At 40.2% G+C, this 6,510-nt stretch overlaps 1 long non-coding RNA gene across 1 annotated transcript; it reads right to left on the reverse strand.

Annotated features, from left to right (window-relative positions):
• Positions 1-590: 590 nt before the first annotated feature.
• On the reverse strand, positions 591-6,510 carry LOC137288113 (uncharacterized). The gene is made up of 4 exons (XR_010957056.1): positions 6,427-6,510; positions 3,119-3,308; positions 1,990-2,085; positions 591-685 (listed from the first exon to the last, which is right to left on the reverse strand). It is a non-coding gene; the product is annotated as an uncharacterized lncRNA (long non-coding RNA).

The raw sequence follows: 6,510 nt of genomic DNA on the forward strand, positions 1-6,510 counted from the left end.
GAAGGAGTAGTTCGGTTTCAACGTAGGATTGAATTTGTATTTCAGTTATATACCATCTTCATATGGCAGGAAAATCCTACGTGAGTTGGTCTTCGATGTTTATCATTTGGAAAATACCCCATGTTACTGGCAAGTCGTTGACAAATCTAGGGAAGATAATGGGCCATGTGGGATTCAAACCAACGGTAGGCTCTTGAAGATCTTATGCTTGTCGTAAGAGGCGACTAAAGATATCGGGAGGTTAGGCTCGGTGACCTGGTTGACACATTTCATCGTATCACAAATGCGCAGATCGATGGATTGTCTAGTCGATAGTCTCTACTATTTACAGACCGCCGTCATACATATAGTTGGAATATTGGTGAAAGTGGTATTTAACAACAACCAAATCAAACCAACAATCGGGTCAAAGGTTTCTTGGACGCCAAATGGGAACAAACTCTCTATCGTATAGACAACTGTGCCATCACGGTTGGTGTAAATTCAACTTGTCGTTTCAGTGATGTAACTACAAGGTTATCTCCACTGGCTTTAAACCCAAACAGAACAGCAACAATAAAGAGCAAAGCATTAATTGCACAACGACCAACTCTGCTTTGAGGATTTATTGTGTTAACTGAATCAGAGACCCCTCAGACAATGTACGACGGCAGATCATAGCGTCTTTCACCATCGGGAATGGATCCTGAAAACACATAAATACAGAAAGACAAATATTATTGACAAATATTTTAAAAACTGTACACAAGTGCAGCAAAAGAGGGTTAGGGGCATCCTGACGTATAGATGCAGGGCTGGCATTTTGTTAGTATGGTCAGCTCATTTACTTGCTATCTACTTGCAACCTAGTACTAAAACCACTTTTAATTATATTTCAGTGGTGTAAACCTAACAAGGTCGGATCTGTTATCTTGTATACGTCTTCGACTGTATTATAAAGTATCATTTTTATGACGCCCTGTGCACATTCTGGGTCATATCATGTCTCTTGACATTCTGTGTTTGGGCCAAGGTTGGGCATCCACCACGATGTGTTGGACAATCTCAGATTATTTATCTCTACATTTCACATCTTCATTTTGATGCAAAGATACTCATAGCGTGTATAGAGAGAGAAGGTACTGGTTCTTAGTTGCAACCAGAAAGCCTTCTGTTTTACTTGTCAGGCCCGCGGACGTTTACACATTTTACATGAAAAAAGTGTATCGGTCATTCATAAAGACCCCCCTTAAAATGACCTTGTGCCAGTTCAGCTCATGTCTGTATCGTCCAACTTACTGAACCATAAACAATACCAACATCGACATTTAGAATGTGTCCCGCGTCCTTGGCTCGATTATGAAAACCATTAAACTGTTCTCACCATGAATTCTGACAATAAATGTTTGTGCACAGTGAAGACCCTGCCTTTTAATCAAACCACGTCATCACAGTCTAACTAATACACATAAATGACTGCGGAAAGAGCACTGGTGGTGTCTGGCATAATTCTTCATGAGAGTGTCAGTATCTGGAATGTTTTGTCTAGCATCGGCACAAACGAATATGAAAGACAAAATTAACAAATCAATTGTTTCGTAAACGAATCAAACTTGGTGTAATTGACGACGGATCAGTTACAGGAGGCAGTTGGTTCACTTGCGAAAAACTCTGAACAGTGTATGGAAACCATCAACGTCCAGTTAGACTCGAAAACCTTCTTCAAAAGAACTTTGGTGTCTGTATTTCATAGTTTGAGGAACCGCCAATTATTACAAGGCACCGGGAAAAACGTCAAATGGTGTGCATATTGATGGCATTTCTGTATTTCTTTAACGGACAAGTGATCTGATCCAGTGTGTCCTACTTGGTCATGTGACACATGTTTAGGAGTTTCTTTTTCGGTGAACAACTGAATTTCCTTTGTGACTAGTGCTACCTGCAGAACAACATTTCCTAACAGCTACAACCACGTTTTATTTTGCAAACGATTGCATCACGCTGTAATACCTCCTTCATCATCCTTTACTGTCTCCATGACATCTTTGGCGCTGATTGGGACATCATTCTCTGGCTGCTCAGTAATCACACCTGCATTCTCGATTTCTGAAATCCATGGTGTTCATGTTATGTCAAAAACAGATTGCTGGTTTCATTTTCTAAAACTGCACACTGAAGACGTTAGGAATAGTTATATTCTACGTTACCAGATCATTGTGTACCATGCTTTGTCGTAATTATTCACATGCATTTCTTGTAAACGTCATGTCAAGTTTGTCTATTCATGGGCGAACTAGGTTTGCGCAACAAAGAAAATGAAAGACCAGTCTTCTTGTGTGCGAGCAAGCGAGCAAAGGTGGGCAACAAGCTTCCCTCGTTTCGGTTCGAAAAATATGTTTCATGTCACAAAAAAATAGCAACGCCATCAAATGTACACATCCATTTATCTGTCATCCGTACTGATAGAATTTTTGTAACTTCTGGCATAGTAGGCGGAAGGCAGGCAAGGCAGGTAAGTCCGCAAGTATTCCGTATGGTGGACACGTAATTAAACTCCCATGTTTCTTCACTCCCTTCAGCCGACAAACCTTTTCTCTGTTGCGCAACCCTATTTGCACTACACTTTCCCTGTGGTCCATTAGAACTTATGCACGTATATAAAACAAGTTGCTACCCTGGGACACGGTACCTCAGTGAACATGCCCTTTATCACCTGTAAGGTTCTACGCAAAACCATTTAGCAAAACCAGTAATTTTACACCCGAAATGGCTTTCTCCGTGAAATCTATGAATCGAATCGAACTCGGATCTTCCGAGTGACTTCCCCCACTGCCCCAACTGAAGATCACGCACAACAAGAATCAAATAATAACATAATCCTTTTTTGGTCTTGTTTGTTTGTTTGGGGGTTTTTTGGCGTTTGTTTGGTTGGTTTGTATGAGGTTTTTCTAAAAAACTCAACTGCAAATGGCGTTAAACAACAAGCAATGTAAAGGCAGAACTTGACTGTCCCCACCTGATATCGCCAAAAAAGCGGAGTAAAACTGAACTCACTTCATTAAACTGATCACACAGATTTACAATTCCTTTGCAAGACACGCTTTACCGACGGCCAAGTTGCACTACATTTAAAGCCTACCCCTTTTCCCACTGTATCGAAACCTGGATCTCACGCCGGAACAGAACGATAGCCGCTTTGCTGCACGATAGATACAGGATGTAGTTCCATTTCATCCTGACCCGGAAGTGACTGTAACTATTGTGTGCATCAGTGTGTATGGCCAGCAGGCACACCAGCAGAGCGGCTACAAGTATCACCTTCATCACGTCTACGCAACAAAAAAACATCAGCATAAATATACATTTTGTATGTGGCGGAGTATGTAGTGACTATATTTCATGTGGAGATTGGTTGAGGCATTCATAGTTATTACGATCTTGAACTTGGTAGAGACTTTGGTTCAGAGTGGCGTCCCTTTCATGTAGAACTCCGTCCACGCGCTTGATATTTCATTAAACTACCAGTAGTGGGCCTAACAGGTTTAATTTAATACGTTGTCTAAACTACCACTTGTCCGACTTTTATTTAAGCGGAAGCTGCGGTGGTTGTTTCTGTTAGACGACTGACTGTGTGCTGACAATTAGGTGCCTGACTCTGAGGGTATGGGTCCAAAACTCCGATTGGACTCACTTCATCACACGCACTAGTATTTGTACTTTACTTAGAAAGTGTAATCCCAAATGTTACACATTTGATCACTTTGTAAATGTTATAGTGCACAAATAGTACAATTCATCTCGGCGCACGCAAACCAACAGGTCTTGTAAATTTGGAACACAATGAAGCACTCACACGCACTGAAAAGTCTTCTTGAATTTGAGGAGTCCTTTGTTGTTTGAAAATAGTGTAACACTGTCCGACAAAACTGGTCACCACCCTACAAGTCATACCTTACGCTTGAACCCATTTTGCTCTGAGGAGGTTCGGGTTTTTAGTTTTGTAGACTTGGACAAGGGTTTATCGATTCTGTGCTTTAAAATATTTTAAGATTATGCTTAAAGGCATTGGGAGGGGGTCATTGATTTTGTACACGACATTCACGGGTGTCTCACTTGCAATATACATTTAGGTGGGGGGACTCACATTGTACATGCCTCTCCATAAAAATCATCATTATCATCACGACCACCATCACCACCACAATTTCCATTTTCGATGCTAATCCCTATTTTTACAATAACGGGATCCTGCGTGTTTTCAGGTGTACAAATGACATGTCTTGGCATTCTTGTAGGGACAGGATGGGTTTATCGTTTAGCGAAGGGAATGTGAAGTGACTGGTCCTGGGCAGCAAAAAGAAAGCCCACAGTTTCACATTTAACACCAGTCAAAGTAGGTGAAGAAGACTGTTGGGTTACTATTCTGGTCCACACGCTGCATTTAGACACGGTTTCTCAGAAAGGCAGAAAGGTTCTCCACAAGTAACCGACTCTGGGCAGACTTGGTGCAAATGTCACCTGGCCTACTCCAATTGCTGTACTGCCCAGCAGTGCACTGCTGTCAACAAAATCAACCTCAGGTTTCACAGTCTGTCTAATATTGTTATTATCAGTAATGACATAAAGGCTGCATTTAAAGAAATGAAGGCTCAGGATAGGACTGTGCACGTCGGCAACGAAGCTTAATTATATGTCCTTCCATGAGTTCCAACTTGAGTAGACAACTCACAACATAGGCTAAGCATAGGACACGTTCTTTTTGAAGGAAACTGTCTCCTATAACCACTGGAAATATACCACTTCAACATATATGTTATCGAAATAGGATCCTGCTCGTGATATATGTTGTAGAAGGAAAGTTATCGCATGGCAAATACACAAATATAAATCACAAAATACACAAATATAAACCATGCAAGTCAACGTGTTGGAATATTCCAAAAGTCAGTACTGTTTGTGTGCAACACTTGTCATATATATTGGTAGGGAAAAGATGCAAATGTGCAACCAGGTAAGTCAATACTAAATTAAAAACCAGTTTTTATATTATCTCTGTGTCTCAGTTAAAACAAATATTTCCAAGATTGATTATTTGTGTAATTGATAACCTACCTTTAGTTTAGCTCACAGATCATATAGTATCCCAAGAAAGATACGCATAGACCAGAAATCTGTATCGAAAGTGTTGTATTTCCAAACATGTAGATCTCGTCCACAAACAGACTTTAGTGCATGCATGTTTTGACAAATTTGGAAGAAGGCAATGTCTATACAATCAAGGGGATTTTTAGATAACGGAGACGCTGAGACACTGAGAGCGATGGTGACGACGTAACACGACCCCGACGTCGGGTTTTCTGGCTTTCACACCAATCTCTTTCAACCTGTTCCGTACAGTTTGGCCGGATATGGTCCGACGTTTAGGCACCCTGGCTGCTGTGGTCTCTTCGTGGCAGTACGACCACGCAGCTGTAGTACCCAGATGTACCGATCTTGGGCTTCAGTGGTAACTAGAGGTCTGCCTGTACTGGGGCGGCTATTTGTTATACATGTTTGGTTAGAACGAAGTGCAAGCCGTGATATCTTGCTCAGACTATCATTCAGACACTTGGCACCAAAAGACTGGTAATCTACATCATACATTCTTTCAGTGACAATGCTCTATGTCGCGAAGTGAAGACGTGGCGTACGGATTTGACCTTGAACCTCCTTTAACACGATTGCCAATTTCGGAAAATAATCTGGATTTTTATTGCCAGACAGTGCAAGATCTTTGCTGCACAATTTCAACTGGAAGGTGATTTATGTTACGTTGTGGCGATGCCTTTCTAATCCTTGTAAGAAATCTCATCAAAATGAACATTTTCAGGTACAATCGGTTTTTTTTTACTTGTGCACTTATGTAAAATCGTGTTGTCAACATTTTTGTTACATATTTTGAAGAATTGTTTGAACACAATAGGTAATCAATAGATTTTTCAAAAATGCAATCGCATTTCTTTTTGGGGATAGCATAGATGTGCTTTATGTGTGTATAGCCAAAATAAATATTCCAACAACACATCTTTAAATAACATACAAAACAAAGGCGTACTTATAGCTAGACAAAACAGAAGTGTGCATATAGATAACCGATAATACAAAGGACAACATATAGACAACAGACAAAGCACAGGTGTACATATAGATAACAGATAAAAAGGGTGTACATAACGACAACAGATACAAGGTGTACGTACAGATGAGACAAAGGTGTACATATAGAAGATCGATAAAATAAAGGTGTGCATGTTGACGATACTATTAAACACAAAAGGCATACATATAGATGATATGGTAGATAAAACAAAGGCGTAATTACAGATGACAGACAAAAAATAAGTGTAAATATATTAGGTAATCGGTAAATATAGGTGATCATAGTCAAAATTACTAGAGTCTACTTACATCTTTGTTGTATCTTCTTGCAATAGAAGTTGTACAGTTTAAGAAGGCATAAAGTCGGCTTATATGAAGTACTGGTATCAGCGG

The sequence above is a fragment of the Haliotis asinina genome, chromosome 6, assembly GCF_037392515.1.
Source record: "Haliotis asinina isolate JCU_RB_2024 chromosome 6, JCU_Hal_asi_v2, whole genome shotgun sequence".
Lineage (NCBI taxonomy): Eukaryota > Metazoa > Mollusca > Gastropoda > Lepetellida > Haliotidae > Haliotis > Haliotis asinina.